At 39.3% G+C, this 20043-nt stretch overlaps 1 pseudogene; it reads left to right on the top strand.

Moving 5' to 3' along the window:
* Positions 1-12843: 12843 nt before the first annotated feature.
* On the top strand, positions 12844-13801 carry LOC124975319 (olfactory receptor 7G2-like; annotated as a pseudogene).
* The last annotated feature ends 6242 nt before the right edge of the window (positions 13802-20043 follow it).

Raw genomic sequence — 20043 nt, 5'->3', positions numbered from 1 at the left:
TCTGTGGCAAGGGCTCAACTCTGCCATTGTACCATAAATGCAGTTGTAGGAAATACACAAAGCAGTAGCTATGACCCAAGCAAACATCACCAGGAAAAACAAGCAGCAGGCTGGACATGACCCAAAGACCATTTCCTGCAGTGTGCTCTAGAGTATAGCCTTGAAAATGTGATTAGAATCATTTGCATGAAGTGATTCTAAGGGAGAGGACAGCAATTCTTTTCTATCTTATTCCCTGTTAAGTATCCATACTTTAAATAGAATAGTTGGAAAATAAAAACTTGGTAACTGGACTGTAGCCAACATAATGAATTCTGTATTTCAAAAGAGCTAAAGAGAGAATTTTGGAATGATGGACATGCAGTATGGAGGATACACTAATTTCCCAATTAGCTGACTTGGTCAATACAATTTGATTACATGCATTGCCTGCCACATATATGTACAATTATTATCGGCCAATTAAAAACTCAAGAGACAAAAAAAAACAGAAAAGCACTTAGAATAGAGGAAGAAGTGTTGTGGGAAATAAAAAGTCATGTAAGAGAGGAAAGGGAAAAAACCCTGATTTGTTCTCAAAGTATCAATAGGATTAAGGGAGTTTCTCTAGAGTTTTGTTTTCTCATAACCCCTGTCTTATATTTCAGACAAATGAATCTACCAAATTTTTCAGACTCAGTAGAATTCCATCTCATGGGACTCTCAGAGGACCTAGAACTGCAGCCTGTTCTCTTTGGACTGTTCCTGTCCATGTACCTGGTCACTGTGCTTGGGAAGGTGCTCATCATCCTGGCCATCACCTATGACCCCACATCCACACCCCCATGTACATCTTCCTCTCCAACTTGTCCTTGGCTGACCTATGTAGCACCTTCACTATAGTCCCTAAGATGCTGATGAACATCCAGGCACACTGTACATCCATCAGTTACTCAGGTTGCCTCACTCAAATGTACTTTGTCCTGGTTTTTGCAAGATTGTTCAATGGAATACTGATAACAATGGCCTACGATTGATTTGTGGTCATCTGTCACTCATTGTCATCATGACCCCCAAAATATGTGGGCTGCTAGTTCTGCTATCCTACCTCATAAGCCCTGCTCCAAACTTTGATGGTGCTGCAGCTATCCTTCTGTGCAGCCCTGGACATTCCCCACTTCTTCTGTGAACTGACTCATATCCTCAAGCTTGCATGTTCTGACACCCTCATAAATAACATACTAGTGTATTTGGTGACCTGCCTGCTGGGTGTTGTTCCCCTCTGTGGAATAATTTTCTCTTATACTCAAATTGTGTCCTCTCTTCTGAAAATTGCATCTGTTGGTGGGAAGTATAAAGCTTTCTCCATTTGTGGTTCACATTTAATAGTTGTTTCCTTGTTCTATGGGATGTGTTTTGGGGTGTACCTCAGTTCTACAGGTACTCACTCCTCCAGGAAGTGTACAGTAGCTCCAGTGGTCACCCCCAAGAAGAACCCCTTCATCTATAGCCAGAGGAACAAGGACATGATGGGGGCCATGAGGAAACTCATCTCTGGAGTAACATCTCTCCATTGATGTCTGTGAGTACACAGGACACTAGATCACATGGGAAGAGATGAGAATTGCAACCACATGAGGTTAAATTCCACCTGCACAGTCTTCTACCTATATGCCGTCTAATAAATTTTTAATCCTCCCAGCTCAGTTTGCTGGTCTCTTACTTTGGTTTGATCAGATCAACTCCTTCACAGACATGGGCTGGCATGATGACTTCAGATCACCTCCTACACAGACATGGGCTGGCACAATGACTTCTGGACCAATGTTGGGCTGCAGCTATGATGGTGTTCCCATAAGGTTATTATGCAGCTGAAGACTTCCCGTCTGATGTCACAGTTGTTGTAACAGTGCAGTGCAATGCATTCCCACATGCTCATAGGGATGCTGCTATCAAAAAATTTATGCTGCTGTCAGTTGTATAAAAGTGCCCCACAGACAAGTATGTACTCTGCATGATGCATGATCATGGTACTAAGTGGCTGTGTTACTGGTTTATGTCATTAATATAATTTACTTTGTAATCAGTGCATATGGATAATGCAGAATAAGGGGTTTCGTTGAAGCACAGTTGTATGTGAATAAGATATCTTTTGAGTGTTTACCCGTATGCACTCCTTCCCCCAATTCCTTTCCTCTTTTGCCATAGTGTCCCTTCTACTTTCAGGCCAATATTTTTTTTTTTGAGTTCCACATATGAGAGAAAAATAAGATACTTGTCTTTCTGAGTCAGACTTACTTCTTACCATTATTTTGGAGTGTGCTCTTTCTACTTATAAAACTCATTTACTATAAGGCCAAATACCATACTATGCTGGCAGGACCCTCATGCATCTTATGCTTACAGCCTCTCCCGATTGCACCCTTTTCTCTTGGGCTTGATTTTATCTCACTTTGTTTTGTCTATCAGGGTCATGGGAGGAGCAGGTTATGCCAGGGAAGCCTTGGTGCATAGAGCCTGTGTGAGTGAGTTTTATACAAGTGTGCCCTTGATGGTTCCCACCATGAAATTGCCCAATGATGCATTTCTCAGAATGTGTTCCCACCATTAAGGGGCACCTGACTACATTTGGGAATATTTGAAATAGTCCTCACTATCATTGAGGATGTCCCCAGGTGCAATCAGACAAGAGTCTCAGCTGAGGAACAGTTCAGAGGTAGGGCATGTCCAGGTAGAGACCCAGAGGGTGACATCTCACTCCCCTGTGGGCTTCTTCCTCACACTGTCCCTGAGGACTGAAGGTCATTGATAGCTACATCAGTGCGGGGACCATGTTGCACACAATGAGAAACAGGACTCACTGCCTCTCTTTTCTCTCTTCATGAAGAGAGATGTTCTATCTAACTGACATAAAATACAACTTCTCCCAAGACTGTGTTATTTTGTGTAAGTGTGTGTAATTACAATCTATTTTATCATTTGCAATAACAAGTAGGCTTGGGCTGGACACTTATCCAACAGAGATGTTAACAGTCTTCAGAGTATCTTTGTGGATATTTATTTTTCCATTTGGATAAACAATAATATAAGCACTAACATTGTCACGTCACATGTCATAAATATACTTTCTGATGCCTCTACACTAAATAAAATCTTCATATAGTTACCATATAAAGAGAAATATCAATGTTTCTCTTTTGTAGTAGCATACCTTCATAGGTATTGTTTTTCTTCAACCTATCTTGATATTTGGTTAAGTCAGATCAGAAGACCCAAAGTAGCCAAAGCAATCCTGACCAGAAGGGTAATGCTGGAGGTATCTGAATACCTAGCTTCATATTGTGAGATAAAGCAGTAGAAAAAAACAGCATGATCCTTGTATGGAAATGTACATGATACCAGTGAAAAAGACATGAATACCAGTGAAATAGACATGAAGACCAGAGAAAAAGGAAGATCAGTGAAATAGACATTGAAGACCAGGGATATAGACAGGAAGACCAGGGAAATAGACATGAAGACCAGGGAAACAGACATGAAGATCAAGGAAATAGAAATGAAGACCTGTGAAATAGAGCAGAAGACAAAGGAATGAGCCCACATGGCTACAGCCATCTGTTCTTTGACCAAGGTGCCAAAAAACATGCACTGGAGAGAAGACAGTCTCTTAAACAGATGGTACTGGGAAAAATGGATATCCATATGTAGAAAAATGAAACTAGATCTCTTCTCTATGTCTCTACAGAAATGAATTTAAAGTAGGACAAAGAACCAAAACTTTGAAACTGCCAGAAGAAAACATCGAAGAAATACTTGTAGATATTGGCAGGCAATGACTTCCTGAATAGGACTCCTTGGGTCTGGGCAATGACAGCAAGAATGGAGAATGGGATTGCACCAAATTAAAAATTTCTGCTTTTAGATAAAACTGTGTTATAAGCATATAGGGATTGTGAGACCATAGTGAAGAATAGTTAATATGCACCTGTAAAAAGAAAATGTGATTTATATACACAACGGAGTTGTACTTTATGGTTAAAGAAGAATGAAATCATACTATTAGATGGGAAAAGGATGGAACTGCAGTTCAGCATGAAAAGCAAAATAATTCAAAAATAACAAAGACAGGGATCACATGTTTTCTCTCTCATATGTAACAGATAAAAAGAAGACATGAAAATGGAAGGGACATTACTAGAGAAAACAAAGGGGATGGGGATGGGGAAGGAAGGGTGGGGATGATTAGAATGTTATATTTATGTATGAACATGCCTCAGTGAACTCCAACATTCTGTAAATTCCATATAATTTGCACTTCTGTGAGTCCATCAGTTGCTGGGATTAGCAGGCATTCCTTCCTTTTCAGTCTTATTCTTACATGATGTGTGGTAATTAAAAAACAGGGAGTCTTTCTGGTATTGATGGAATTTGGGTAGTTATTTTTTCCTGTTGTGAGTAAAGTTGATTGAATATTCTCTTTCATGTCTCCTGGTGGAAATGTAAGACAATTTGATCTGTCCACTCATCATGTCATGTTGTTTGTTTTGGGGTAAATGAAAAGCTTCACCTTTTTTTAAATAAAATTCTTCTCTTTGTACAGTATTTAGAAACATTGCACTTCTTCACAATCCCATTGATTTCTTTATGTATTTTATCTTTTATTTCTATATTTTAAAGTGAATGGGGCTAAAAATGTGAAGAAAGTGATTGTAATATTATGTTCTCATAATATTTCAACTATATATCCTATAAATTACAACCTCATACAAAAAGGTGATATGTTCTAAATTAAGTGGATAAACCAATGAAAATACCAAAACCCTTAAGTGCAAAGGTTTTAACATGAACAATAAGTTGGGGTGTCCTCCAGCTATGAAATGATAGATAAAATCACACCAAATGCATTGAGTGTTTGGACACAGCTGTTCATTACTGCCATCTAGAAATTTTGTAATTTAACTAACATCTTCACAGAAATGAAAGAATCATAATTTCACCTCACAATTTCCTAATACGAAGAAAATGTGTTGAAAACAACATCGATCAAAGTATGTTTTTGTGTGTGTATGAATGTGTCACATTGAACCGCACCATTCTGTATAACTAATAAGCACCAATAACAAGAAATTATCATGATGAATTGAAAACAGTGTTTATAAAATTTTAAGCAGGAAGTAACATCCTGTTTATACATAGGGCAGTTGGCAGTGATCAAAGAGAATAGATTAGAATCTTCTTTCTTTTTTTAAATTTTATTGTAAACAAATAGGATACATGTTGTTTCTGTTTGTACATGGAGTAACAGCATACCATTTGTGTAATCATACATTTACATAGGGAAATGGTGTTTGATTCATTGTGTTATTTTCCCTTCATCGAACCCCTCCCCACCACTCTTTTCCCTCTATACATTCCCTCCTTCATCCATTCTTGCCCCCTTCCACTCCTCATTAATTGTCATAATTGCTTATCAGTGAGATCATTCATGCTTTGTTTTTTTGAGATTGGCTTATCTCACTTAGCATGATATTCTCTAATTTCATCCATTTGCCTGCAAATGCCATAATTTTATTATTCTTTACAGCTGAGTAATATTCCATTGAACATATATACCACAGTTTTTTTATTCATTCACCATTTGAAGGACATCTAGGTTGGTTCCACAATCTGGCTATTGTGAATTCAGTAGCTATGAACATTGATGTGGCTGTATCTCTGCAGCATGCTGATTTTAAGTCTTTTGGGTATAGGCCAAGGAGTAGGATAGCTGGATCAAAAGGTGAGTCCATTCCAAGTTCTCTAAGGAATCTTCACACTGCTTTCGAGAGTGGCTGCACTAATTTGCAGCCCCACCAGCAATGTATGAGAGTACCTTTTACCCCACATCCTCTCCAACAATTGTTGTTGCTTGTATTCTTGATAATCACCATTCTGATTGACGTGAGATGGAATCTTAGGGTAGGTTGATTTGCATTTCGCTTATTACTTATGATGGTGAACATTTTTCATGCTTGTTGATTGCTTGTAGATCTTCTTCTGTGAAGTGTCTGTTAGTATCCTTAGCCCATTTGATGACTGGGTTAATTGTATTCTTCATGTAGAGTTTTTGAATTCTTTATATATTCTGGAAATTAGTGCTCTATCTGAAGTATGAGTGACAAAGATTTTCTCCCACTCTGTAGGCTCTCTCTTCGCATTGCTGATTGTTTCCTTTGCTGAGAGAAAGCTATTTAGTTTGAATCCTATCCCAGTTATTGATCCTTGCTTTATTTCTTGTGCTGTGGGAGTCCTGTTAAGGAAGTCTGATCCCAAGACAATGAGTTGAAGATTTGGACCTACTTTTTCTTCTATAAGATGCAGGGTCTCTGGTCTGATTAGGAAGACCATGGTCCATTTTGAGTTGAGTTTTGTGCAGGTGAGAGATAGGGGTTTATTTTCATTCTGCTGCATATGGATTTCCAGTTTTCCTGGCACCATTTGTTGAAGAGGCTATCTTTTCTCTACTGCATAATTCTGGTACCTTTGTCTAGTATGAGAAAATTGTATTTATTTGGGTATGTGTCTGTGTCCTCTATTCTGTACCATTTATCTACCTGTCTATTTTGGTGTTAATAACATGACGTTTTGTTACTATTACTTTGTAATATAGTTGAAGTTCTGGTATTGCGATACCCCCTGTTTCATTCTTCCTGCTAAGGATTGCTTTAGCTATTATGGGTTTCTTATTCTTCCAGATTGATTTCATGATTGATTGCTCTATTTCTATAAGATACATCATTGGGATTTTAATTAGAATTGCATTGAATCTGTATAGCACTATTGGTAGTATGGCCATTTTGACAATATTAATTCTGCCTATCCAAGAACATGGGAGATCTTTCCATCTTCTAAGGTCTTCCTCAATTTCTTCCTTCAATTTTTTGTAGTTTTCATTGTAGAGATCTTTTACCTCTTGGTTAGATTGATTCCCAAGTATTTTCTTTTTGAGGCTATTGCAAATGGAGTTGTTTCCCTCATTTCTCTTTCAGATGCTTCATCACTTGCATATAAAAATGCTTTAGATTTATGCGTGTTGATTTCAGAACCTGCTATTTTGCTGAATTCATTGATGAGGTCTAGAAGTTTTCTGGAGGAGTATTTTGGATCCTCTAAATATAGAATCCTGTCATCAGCAAATAGTGACAGCTTAAGTTCCTCTTTTCCTATTCGTATCCCTTTAATTTCTCTGGTCTGCCTAATTGCTCTGACTAGAGTTTCGAGGACAATGTTGAATAGAAGTGGTGAAAGTGGACATCCCTCTCTTATTTCAGTTTTAAAGAGAATGATTTCAATTTTTCTCCATTAAGAATGATGTTGGCCATGGACTTAGCATAAATAGCCTTTACAATGTTCAGGTATATTCCTACTATCCCTATTTTTTCTAGTGTTTTGAGCATGAAGGGGTGTTGTATTTTGTCAAACGCTTCTTTTTGCATCAACTGAAATAAACATATGAATCTTATCCTTAAGTCTATTGACATGATGGTTTACATTTATTGATTTATGAATGTTTAATTCTCATTGCATTCCAGGGATGAACCCCCCTTGATCGTTGTGCACAATTTTCTTAGTATGTTTTGGATATGGTTTGCCAATATTGTGTTTAAGATCTTTGCATCTATATTCATCAAGGATATTGGTCTAAAATTTCATTTCCTTGAGGTGTCTTTTCCTGGTTTGGGTATGAGGGTGATATTAGCTTCATAGAATGAGTTCGGTACAGTACCATTCTTTTCTATTTCCTGGATTACTTTGAGAAGTATGGGAATGAGATCTTCTTTGAAGGTCTTGTAGAACTTGGCTGATAATCCGTCTGGTCCTGGATTTTTCTTGAATGGTAGGTTTTAATGACTTCTTCTATTTCATTGCTTGATGATATTGATCTGTTTAAATTGTGTATGTCCTCCTGGTTCAGTTTGGGCGGAGCATATGTCTCTAGAAATTTGTCAATGTCTTCGATATTTTCTATTTTGTTGGAATACAGATTTTTGAAGGAGCTTCTCACTATGTTATGTATCCCAGTGATGTCTGTTATGATATTTCTTTTTTCATCATGAATTTTAGTGATTTAGTTTCTCTCTCCTTCTCTTTTTTAGTGTGGCTAAGGGTTTGTCTATATTGTTTACATTTTCAAAGAACCAAATTTTTGTTTGTCAATTTTTTGAATAGTTTCTTTTGTTTCAATTTCATTGATTTCAGCTCTAATTTTAATTATTTCCTGTCTTCTACTACTTTTGCTGTTATTCTGTTCTTCTTTTTCTAGGGTTATGAGCTGTAATGTTAGGTCATTTAGTTGTTGACTTTTCATTCTTTCTGGAATGCACTCCATGCAATGAATTTTCCTCTTAGTACCACTTTCACAGTGTCCCTGAGATTTTGATATGTTGTATGTTTTTTCTCATTAACTTCTAAGAATTTTTTTTACTCCTCCCTGATGTTTTTTGTTTTCCATGTTTCATTCAATAGCATATTATTGAGTCTCCAGGTGTTGGAGTAATTTCTGGTTTTGTATTTGTCATTGATTTCTACTCTCAGTCCATTATGATCTGATACAACACAAGGCAGTATCTCTATTTTATTGCCTTTCCTAAGGGCTGCTTTGTGGCATAACATATGATCTATTTTCGAGAAGTTTCCATGTGCTGCTGAGAGGAAAGTGAATCCACTCATTGATGGATGAAATATTCTATATATGTCTATTAAGTCTAGGGTATTGATTGTGTTATTGGGTTCTATGTTTTCTTTGGTTGGTTCTTGTTTGGAAGATCTATCTAGTGATGAAAGTGGTGCATTAAAGTCACCCAGAATTATTGTGCTGTGGTCTATGTGATTCCTGAAATTGAGAAGGATTTGTTTGATGTACAGGGATGCACCATTGTTTGGGGCATAAATATTTACTATCATTATGTCTTCCTGATTTATGAGTCCCTTAAGCAGTATGAAATGTTCTTTTTATCCCTTCTGAATAACTTTGCTTGAAGTCCATTTTATCTGCTGTAAGGATTGAAACCCTGCTTTTTACTGAGTCCAAGTGCATGGTAGGTTTTTTTTCCCATTCATTCACCTACAGTCTGTCGATGTCTTTTTTTATGAGATCAGTCGCATGCAGGCAGCATCTTGTTGGGATCTTTCTTTTATTCCATTCTGCCAGTCTATGTCTTTTGATTGATGAGTTTAGGCCATTAACATTTAGGGTATTATTGAGATATGATTTGTATTCCCAGTCATTTGTGCTATTTTTGGTTTTTAAGTTGGCTCAGTTTCTCCTTTGAGTGGTTTTTCTCTAAGGTGTTTCCTCCCTTTGCTGACCTACATTGTTTTTTTTCATTTCCTCCTCAATGAATATTTTGTTGAGAACATTCTGTAGCGCAGGTTTTCTATTTGTAAATTCTTAACTTTGTTTATCATGAAAGAATTTTATTTCATCTTCAAATCTGAAGGTTAATTTTGCTGGATATAGGATTCTTGGTTGGCAACCATGTTCTTTCAGAGCTTGAAATATGTTGTTCCAGGCCTTTCTAGCTTTTAGAGTCTGGGTTTGGAAGTCGGCTGTTATCCGTATTGGTCTCCCCCCCATATGTAATCAGATGCTTTTCTCTCGTGGCCTTTCAAAATCCTATCTTTATTTTGAATGTTAGGCATTTTTATTATAATGTGCCTTGGTGTGGATCTGCTGTGATTTTGTGCAGTTGGTGTTTTGTAAGCCTCTTTTATTTGATATTTCCATTTCCTTCTTCTGGTTTGGGAAATTTTCTGAAAATTGTTCAATAAGGAGAAGAAAGAAAATCTGTACTATAACAGTCATATAGTATTCAAACCTCCCAGACTTCAGTAGCCTGATGCATGAGAAGTACCTGACACGCCCCATGTAATGATCGGTGCTATGGCTTCCAGGATTATTCAGATGGCCGCTCTGGATTCCAAATGTGTTGGCTAATGGGAGGCTGCAGCCCTGGGTGTGGATTTGGTCGGCTGGAGGTCCTTGGAGGTGGGTTCAGTTGGTCCAGCAGGTGTCCTGGAGGTCGGGTGTGTTTGGTGTGGTTGCAGGATCCTAGAGGCCAGGTGCAATCAGTCGGTCTGGGATCCCGGTGAAAGGATGCTCTCAGTTGGTCTGGGGGTCGTTGTGGTAGGGAGCAGTCAGTCAATGTAAGGGTCCCGGAGGCAGGGAGTGATCGGTCAGGCTGAGGGATCCTGGGGACAGGCTCAGACATTCCGACCAGAGGTCCTTTGGGACCTGGCTGTTGTCTCAAAATGGCAGCAGCCACGTGTAACTAAACCTGCAGGTACTGTAACAGTGAACTTCCAGGCAATGGCAGGCAACTGGCACTCCACTGGTGGTCTGTGATCAGTGTGCTGGCAGCAAGAATCAGATATCCTTTGCTTGAACCCAGAATTACTGAGTGACAAGGAACGCAGCCTCCCTCTACTCCACCATCTTGGATCTCTAGAATATTCTTTCTAACATATATGGACAAAAAATTACAGTTCAGAAAATTTCTAATGCCAATTAAGGAGAAAACATTCTGAGTGTTTGCATTTTTACAGTGCTAGAGATCTGATATCTTTCCCCCAAAGGTCCATGTGAAAAAGACTTGGTTGCAACCTTAGAGCTACTGGCAGCTGATGGGACCTCTCAGATGTGGGGAGTGAGGAAGGGGAGTTAGGTCATTAGGGTTGTGTTCTGAAGGGGGTATTGGGAACACAGCCCCTCCCTTCTCTCTAACTTTCTGGCAGCCTCCTCTACCTTACTCTCCTTCCATTGTCCTGTGCCACCTTAGTCCCAAATGAACAAACTGGGTAACTGTGAAACCGAAACTTTACAAACCAGGGTTTCCAAAATAAGCCTCTCTCAGTGTCTGTTACATCAACAGAATGCTGACTAACACAATATCTTTGCAATAGTGATAAATATACACATATATGAAATATCTTCCCACATTTCATTACATCAGACTTTCTCAAGTCATGAATTAAAAATAGAGGGACATGTTTACAACTGAAAAAGAGCCTCAAATTCTTATAAGGTTGCCCCTCGTGATCAGGGTCCATGCAATGCAGTTGAGCAGAAATAGTGCATAGAACTGAGTGGTGCAAACATGGCCTCAGGGGTCAGAGATCAGCCACCCTGAATACCTCACTTCTGCAGAGTTGGTCTTCAGGGATGTGCTCTCTTGGGATCAGATTGTTAGTAAAATATCTCCTCTAATAAGGAGCTTTGGTTATTGAACCCCAGGGATACAGAGACTATAGGAGTCAACATGGGACCACCTCACTCAACAGTCCTGACCCTGCCAGAAAGCAGCACTAAGCCTCCTTCCAGAATGAGACTTACTGACCAGTATTCCACTGACTCATTCATTCCCTCCTCATTTCCTGAGGACACATCTTCCATCTTCAATATCCAGGTGAGATTCTGAATGACATTTCTCATGAATTCAATCATAGGACTGAAGTTGCCTTAGTTAATACATTGGAGGTATGATTCTTGTACTTCACTTAGCTGTTATTGAGCACATTTTAATTCCTATATATTTCATTGTATGCCCATGCCAAATGATTATTATTTTTATCGAAGTGTCCTTGTTGATTTTCCGTTCCCAGAGAGAGTTTCAGCTCATCCAAAACTTCCCTGATATTTGCATTTATCACACCGGGGGTGTTTTCTTCTTTCCATTTCCTCAGTTACCCCGGCCCACTATTTCTTTCTCAGGAATGAATAAACACTACATGTGATAGTTCCTGAGAGTTAAAAAAACAAAATGAAATGTGAGTGTAAAAGTCCCATAGGCTGAGTGTGTACTGGGTGCTATTGTTCTATGCATTTCCCATCAAGAAATATCCCAGTTTTTTTCAGCTTCACTGAAGTAAACTGAATAAAATTTGCACTTATTCCAGGTGTAAAGTGTGCTGGTTGGATATTCTCACACATTGCAAAAATGATTTCCACCATGCAGGTTCATTTTACAAATAGACCATCAAGTCCTCTTGTACTGTGAATGAGTTCCCTCTTCTCAAAACATGTTCTAGAACTGAGATTTCATTCAGACCGAGAATATTATTGAGAAAGTTGCTGTGAAACTATTATTACACCCAATTTAAATGCTGATAGATTCAGTTCTCTCTCAATTCAAAGACAACGACCCTTGTTCCACAGTGATGCTCCTCCTAGGACTTAGTGTGCTAAGTGATTATCAGTGTGTTGCCTGTAGTGTCTGACTTCCCCAGTATCAAGAAACTGATCTTATTTTCATCTGTTTTCTTAATTTTCTATGCATATCACTTTTTATCACTCTCAGCTGATTAAAAAAATGATATGACACCTATCCACAGAAGGGAGGAACTCCCTTGGGTGGGACAGAGAGATTTGCCCTAGGAATAAAGTATTGCCTGGTCTGGGCAGACTCCAACATTTCATCCTCATTTCAAAATAATGTCATGCAATATTTCAGATTGAAAAGTTGTGTCTTATACCTGCCATCATTCTTGGCACTTAGCGCAACACATGAGATGTTGGTGTTCAAGAAAAAATTTATTTCAGTAGAGTGAGGAGCAATGAAGAGAGGAAGTAGCAGAAAAAACCATCTGAATATTCACTTGAGTTCACAGCTCTGTGGGAAATGTTTTTATTTTTAAATGAACTTCTTCTCAATATCAAGAATCCATCAAACGAGACAGAGGGATTGTTGAAGCATAGACTGCTGTCATTCATCCCAGAGCCTATCAGCAACAAGTTTAGAGTAGAAACAAAAATACCGCACTTAGTGTGTCTTTCCACTGCTGCCGAAGGTGCTGTCCACCCATTTGATTATCTTTCATTGCATCTTTTTCATCAGGTTCATCAAAAACATGGCAACCATAAACCAAACAGCTGTTTCAGAATTCCTTCTCTTGGGGCTGACTGATGACCCAGCACTGCAGCCCCTCATCTTCAGCATCTTCCTGTCCATGTACCTGATCGCCATCCTGGGAAACCTGCTCATCATCCTGGCTGTCAGCTTTGACTCCCACCTCCACACCACCATGTACTTCTTCCTCTCCAATTTGTCTTTAAATGACATCTGCTTAATCACCAGCACAATCCCCAAGATGCTGGTGAACATCCTGAGACAGGATCAGAGCATCACCTACACTGGATGCCTCTCCCAGGTCTGCTTTGTCTTAGTTTTTGGTGGTTTAGAAAATTGTCTGCTTGCAGTGATGGCCTATGACCGCTATGTGGCCATTTGTCACCCCCTGATATACACTGTCGTCATGAATCCCCACCTGCGTGTCCTCCTGGTTCTACTCTCCCTTGTCATTAGTATTGTGCACGCCCTCCTCCACACTCTGATGGTGCTGAGGCTGTCCTTCTGCACAGACCTGGAGATCCCCCACTTCTTCTGTGAACTTGCTCAGATCATCAAACTGGCCTGTTCTGATACCCTTATCAACAATGTCCTGGTATACTTGGTGGCTGGTCTATTTGCTGGTGTTCCTCTCTTTGGGATCATTTTCTCTTACATTCACATTGTGTCCTCTGTTTTTAGAATGCCCTCATCAGAAGGAAAGCATAAAGCCTTTTCCACCTGCGGGTCTCACCTGTCTGTTGTCTCCCTGTTTATGGGACAGATTTGGGGTGTACATTAGCTCTGTAGTGACTGACTCCTCCAGGAAGACTGCAGTGGCTTCAGTGATGTACTCTGTGGTCACTCAGATGCTGAACCCCTTTATCTACAGTCTGAGGAACAGGGACATGAAGGGAGCTCTGAGGAAGCTCATCAGTGGAACAGCTTCTCCATCGTGATGTGTTGTCATTTTCTTTGGACTTGGGTTTTTATTAAAAGTCAAAGTGGTGGAATCCCTCATGAGTCAGAATGTCCATTTCCCTTGTCACTACATTTTTCTAAAATGATCAGAAGATGAAATGGTCTGATGCTTATTAACGTGTCTTGAAAGCTGACTGCTTTCATCTAGCTCTGTGATGTTTGGTGATTAAAATTCTCAAACACAATTCTTTGTACTTGTCTTAAAGAAGCAGAACCTGAAGGAGAGGTTCTAACTTTAACAAGATTCATTGTGGTAATTTGGAAGAAATACTCAGCTGGGGAAATATTTATGCAAAATTGTGGTCCCATGTAGAGTGTAGCTTCCCCTGCTTGTATGGTTGCGAGAATGTGAGAGTGAAGTTCATTTCTACTTGGGTGCCATACTAGCCCTTAGTTTCTGTATAGTTCTGTGATGTTCGACAATGAATTCAATCTCTAACTGCCATTCAGTTGCTTTAACTCTGTCAAGGAAAGACCAGGTTGTAGGTTTTGGTTTAGTGATTCTTTATGAATCAGACTCAGAGGGAGAGCTGCAGAAGTTGGACAGGGCAGGGAAATTTTTCACAGGGGAAGGTCATATGTGAATACTATCTTCAGACTAATCCTGTGTGGAGGGCCGTGAGAGTTGCATCTCACAGACAGACATGCTGTGAGGCAAATAAACTGAAATTTCATCCTCAATTAAGTAATTGCTGAGTTGTTACCTGATCCTCATGAGGTCACCTCAGCATCGACCCTGATCAATTTCATTTTTATGATATTCATGTAATTGGATTATCTCAGAGGCTTCAGATATTTTTGCAATATTAAGACATGTTTTTGAAGAAAACATCAGTTCTCAAAGAAAAGAAATTGCTAATTCTAATATACTGATGCAATGAAAGGTATTATGATTTTTCTAAGGACATCAGGAGTTAAGAACTTATAGATTTGGGGATCATGGCTTCCTTGAGTCTTGCATGAGGTGGCTTCTTCCAAGAACTTGTTCTCAGCCTCCCCAGTGGTTGCAGCAAATGCAGGTGTTATGCCTGGGACACAATGCCAGAGACAGAAAACCAAGTGTCCTTCCCTTGGTCCACTGATCATAGGCTACTCTATGGAGTCATACAGAAGACATCTGTGTCATAAGCTAAATGATGACCCTAGAAATGATGCCTCCCCTGTCCCCCACCACATTGTTTAGGAGCTTACATGATGTGAAGGTGGTTGTTAAACTGAGAAAGAGAAAGGATTTTTGCAGAAAATGTTCTATTACATGCTGTCTGGATGGGCCATATATATATTTCATATATTCTTCATTTCAATTTGTTCTAATTAGTTATACATAACAGAAAAATGCACTTTGACACATCATACTTAAATTGAGTATAATTTCTCATTCTTCTGGATGTATATGATGTACAGTCACACTACTCATGTAGTCATATATTTATATAGGGTAATAACGTCTGATTCATTCTACTATCCTTTCTAACCCTGTACTTGCTGCCCTCCCTTCACTTCCCTCTACCTAATCCAAAGCAACTATTGTTCCCCAACCACCACCCATCCCCACTTATTGCAAATTAGCATCAGCATGTCAGAGAAAACAATCAGCCTTTGGTTTTTGGGTTGGTTTATCTCACTTAGCATGATATTCTCCAGCTCCATCCTTTTACTGGAGAATGCCATCATTTGATTCTTCTGTAAAACTTACTAATAGTCCACTGTGTATATGTACCACATTTTCTTTATCCATTCATCTGCTGAAGGACCACAGTTTAGCTATTGTGTGTTGAACTGCTATAAACATTGATGTGACTGTGTCACTGATGTTCTTTTTAAGATTGAGTAGGAATTGAGACTAGATTAATGCAATATTTTTTACAAGGCTGGGAGTGGACACTCAGCCTCATGCTGCAAGTCAAGTATGAAATCACTGAGCTACACCCCAGCCCTGCAGCCAGGTTTTTTGTTTGTTTGTTTGTTTGTTTCATGAGGATTGAACCCAGGGGCACTTACCCAATGAGCCACACCCTTACCCTTTTCAGTATTTTATTTAGAGACAGGGTCTTGCTGAGTTACTTACATTCTCACTTGGTTGCTGAGGCTGGTTTTGACTCATGATTCTCCTGCCTCAGTCTCCTGAGCTGCTGGGATTTCAGGTGTGCACCACTGTGCCTGGGCTGCAGACATATTTTGATTGCCCATATCATAATACCTGTCTCCAAGAAGTCATTCTATAATACTCTTGTTATCACTTTCTCATTCATTCTTGTGCACTATATTATAACAACTTTCTTCTGACCTTGATAAAGTTCCAAGGTCATGACTGGTTTCTGGGTCTTGGCTGTCATTTTCATCATTGCACTTCTGAGAGTCCTTCATGTTGTTGGGTTTAGCTGATCTTACCCCATAATCAGTCCTATTTTTATATGATGTTTGATAACAGAAAACAACAGGGATATTTTTTCTGATATGGATGAAATTGGGGTTATTATTTTATGTAATTGTAAATAAAGTTGATGGAATAGGTTTTTTCATGCTTCATGTTGGGAATATTTCATTCTTGGGGTGGGTTTTTTGGATACAAGGGTGTAAACTTCCTCCTTTTTGAAATTCCAGTGAGTTTTCTGAAGTGGTTGAACTTCACGTGCTACCTTACCATTAGATAATTCCATGGTCCCCCATCAGCACAGAACATTTTCAATTACCCAGTCAGTGGCGGCTATGCTAATTGGTGCCACTGATTTACATTTCTCTTTTATAAGGTGAAGTGTCTTTTCACATGCTACATGACCCACTTTCTTTTCCCCTTTTGGAAACTACATGTTTGAAACATTTCCACTGAGTTGTTTTGTCAACATGCTATCAGCTCATCATCATTTGGTGGATGTACACAAGTCCTTAGTTCAAATATGAGTTGGTAGGACACTATTTTCCCGAATGATCTGCCTCAGTGATTTTTAGTGGTGAAAGAATTATTTACATCAATTGAAAAAATTTAGAGCATTGCCTTTTAAAAAGATGAAACCTCTTAGAGTTTCTTTTTGCCATTGAAGTGGGAGAACTTCGCAATTCTTTCTGCCTTTCAATTCAGCAATAAATCAACCATCTCTTAACGTGCTGATGTTTTCAGGACTGTCTTGATGGTTCAGGAGTTATTGTGTCTTTTTCTGCACCAACATCTTAGATGTTCATTTAAGCAAGCCAGCCCTAAAATTAAGTTGTTTGGGGTAACAATCTCCAGATTTTTTTTGTTAAAACCCCAAGGTAGCTAGTGCCTCAGGTTAACAGCTTTTCTGTTAATTTGCAACTTCCTACAATGATATTGAGAAAACACCCATAAGTCAAATCTATGACCTTTAATGTTTAGAAAATACATGTATTGAAGCAAAAACATTGAAGCAGGGAAGGTTCGTATGGGAATTCTGCAAAAATACTGAAGCATACCTACATGACCTCCCTAGTTCACATCAATTACATGTAATATTTTCAAACCATTCAGTGTCTTAGTAAACATGTAACCATATTCATGGAGTCTTACATATAATTACCCTGTTGTATTTGTGAGTTTTTGGGGAAATTAGAGTCTCTATATTAGTACTTGCATATCTACAAGAAATAGGTAGTTAAAGTTGAAATAACAAGGTTTGTGTTTTTATCACAAATAGCTTAGTTGCACCTCAAGCTGGCTTGTTTGTTTGTTTGTTTTAATAGGGTTTCCTTTAGAAATACTTATAAACACTCATGTGAATCCAGTAGAGAGGAAAGGTGTATCCATGCCCGAGCGTGTTGGATTTGGGCGTGAAGCGACAAAGGAGAAGGAAGTTGGTGTCTCAGGAGTCTCAGGATGAGGGACACCAACAGCAAGCTTGGAAAGGAGAGAGGTAAGGGACCTGTCAAACTGTAGCCGTTTCCATGGCCAGCCATCTGGATGATCACACGTCGCAAGGGTCTCATGCTCATTCAGTTGCCTGCTGAGTCTGCATCAGGAAAGCCTCGGGTTCCAAGCACCAGGGGACCTTTCCTCAGTGTTCTTCCTCTCTCTGCTTTGCTGCTCCTTTTCCTCCTCTAGCAACAGTAAAACCAACAAGTACACTTGTTGAGGGACACTTGTCTTCCTTATCCAATATTCAGTTTAGGGCACACTAACCAATTGCTACAGTTTTCTTCATTTTTTTTCAAAATCCAGCATATGTCATCTTTCTTCTGATTCCTACCTTTAAAACAAAGCAGTGCAAGAGATCATTGTATGGAGAAGGATTACATCATTAAGTATAAACTGTTCACAATGCTTCAACAAACAAATAGTCATAACGCCTAAGGCTTCAAAAACACATGCTCTGCTCTTGAATGTGGGTCCTGCTTTGATATCGCTGCTGGTGATACACCACTTTAGTGGGCAGTGAATGGAACGTCTTGAGAACCAAGAAGTTCTTTGTGGTTATTTATGGGTGGAAGTTTTCAGGAGTCACGTGAGAGAATCTTGCAGAAGTTTCAGCCTTCAGTATTGCTAATTGGGTACTGATCGTGAGTCCCCTTACATTAAGGTAGATGTTCATCTTGGGTGTCTGACTTTGTGACTTCAAAGTATTTGAATTTCTCTTCAAAAAATGGCTCCCTGTGTCTGGGGCTGTTGCTCAGTGTTGGAGTGGTAGCCTCCCATATTTAAGGCCCTGGTATTATCCCAAGAATTGCAAAAGTAAAACATTGCTTGACATCTCATCTCAGCCTGGCTGCAGTCTCAGTGCCTTCTCCCTTCATAGCAACACTCTTCGCAGTGATTCCCTGTCCTCACTCTCCACAGCTATTCTCCTCCCATGTTTTCCCAAGGTCAACCCAATGAGAGCTTTAGCGAACTTTCTCCTGTGACAGGTTCACAATCACTCTCACCCATCACCAATTAGTTCTCTATGCCTAAATCCAGTTTACTGCCTTCTGCTCAATGATGTGCACACTACCATAAATCTATACAAAACTGGCAGCGAGCTCATTGAAGTTCTTCTTTGGAGGCTTTTCTGAAACTTTTGGGTGCTCCAGCTCCACAGCTATGGGGGCAGGAAATGCTCAAATTCAACCACATTCGTTGCTCAGGCACAGAAGCTACTTCTGCGCTTGAAAACTAATATCCTCCTAGAACACTGTGTCCTCTGCTGTCAAAGAAGAAGCACTTTCTGGCTTATGGAGATAAATCCATAGAGTCGTTGGCTTCTGTTTACTTATCCTATTATATTTGAGGTTTTTATTTATTTATTTATTTTTTAATCCCTTGAAACCTTCATCTTCCTTTTATGTATTGCTGTGTTTGGGGTTGTCAGTGGAAACACTGACCTTTTTAAAAAACTCCACTGATACCTTTTATATACTCTTCCCATTTTTTAAAGTGGATGAGGTTAAAATGGTGAAGAAAGTCCTTATATAGTCATCCATTTAAATATAACATCCAATGGACATACAGACTTAGCATATTCTAAGTTACATTGAGTGTGAAAATATTGAAGCCTTTATACATAAAATGTTTTAAAAAGAAAACTAACACAGAACTCCACCTCTACCTGTAAAATGGCTGATGAAATCTAGTCCAAGGTGTTGAGCATGCGGGCATAGCTGCAGAATTCTGACTTTTGTTTATTTTGTAATTGTTTCTCGATTAAAAGTAACAACCAGTATTGCACCTCACGTTCATCTTATGTGAAGGAAAAAAATTGAAACTATTGGGATGGAAGTGACAATAGCATTGGTGAAATGGTAAGCAGGAAGTGACAACTATGTCTGCATTTTTGGTGGTCAGCAGTGATGAAAGAGAATGTATTAGAAGATTCTTTGAAAACATTAAAAAAAAATATTATGGCAGCCAAAAGCTGTCTGACCAAGGAGAAGCACCCTGGGTGTTTGCAGTGGTACATTATTATTTTGGATATTTGGATATTTGCACTGTAAGGTCCACATGGTAAGGCTTGGTCTTCATGATGTGGCACTAGAGGGAGGTGCTGGGGCTTTTCAGACGTAGGACATAGTAGAAGGAAGTCTGGTCCCTGGATGCCTGCCCTTGAAGGAGATATTGGGATCCTGGTACCTCTTCTTTCCCTCTTTTCATACCCTGGCTGCGATGACTGAACTGGCCTCTTCTGCCATGCTCTCCCTGTATGATGTACTGTGCTGTCACTGACTGAGCAACAGGCCAAGTGACCATGAAATGAAACCTCTCAAACCATGGGCCAAAGTGAATCTCTCCGAG

Source organism: Sciurus carolinensis, unplaced genomic scaffold (assembly GCF_902686445.1).
Source record: "Sciurus carolinensis unplaced genomic scaffold, mSciCar1.2, whole genome shotgun sequence".
Lineage (NCBI taxonomy): Eukaryota > Metazoa > Chordata > Mammalia > Rodentia > Sciuridae > Sciurus > Sciurus carolinensis.
This window is presented reverse-complemented; position numbering and strand designations above follow the sequence as displayed.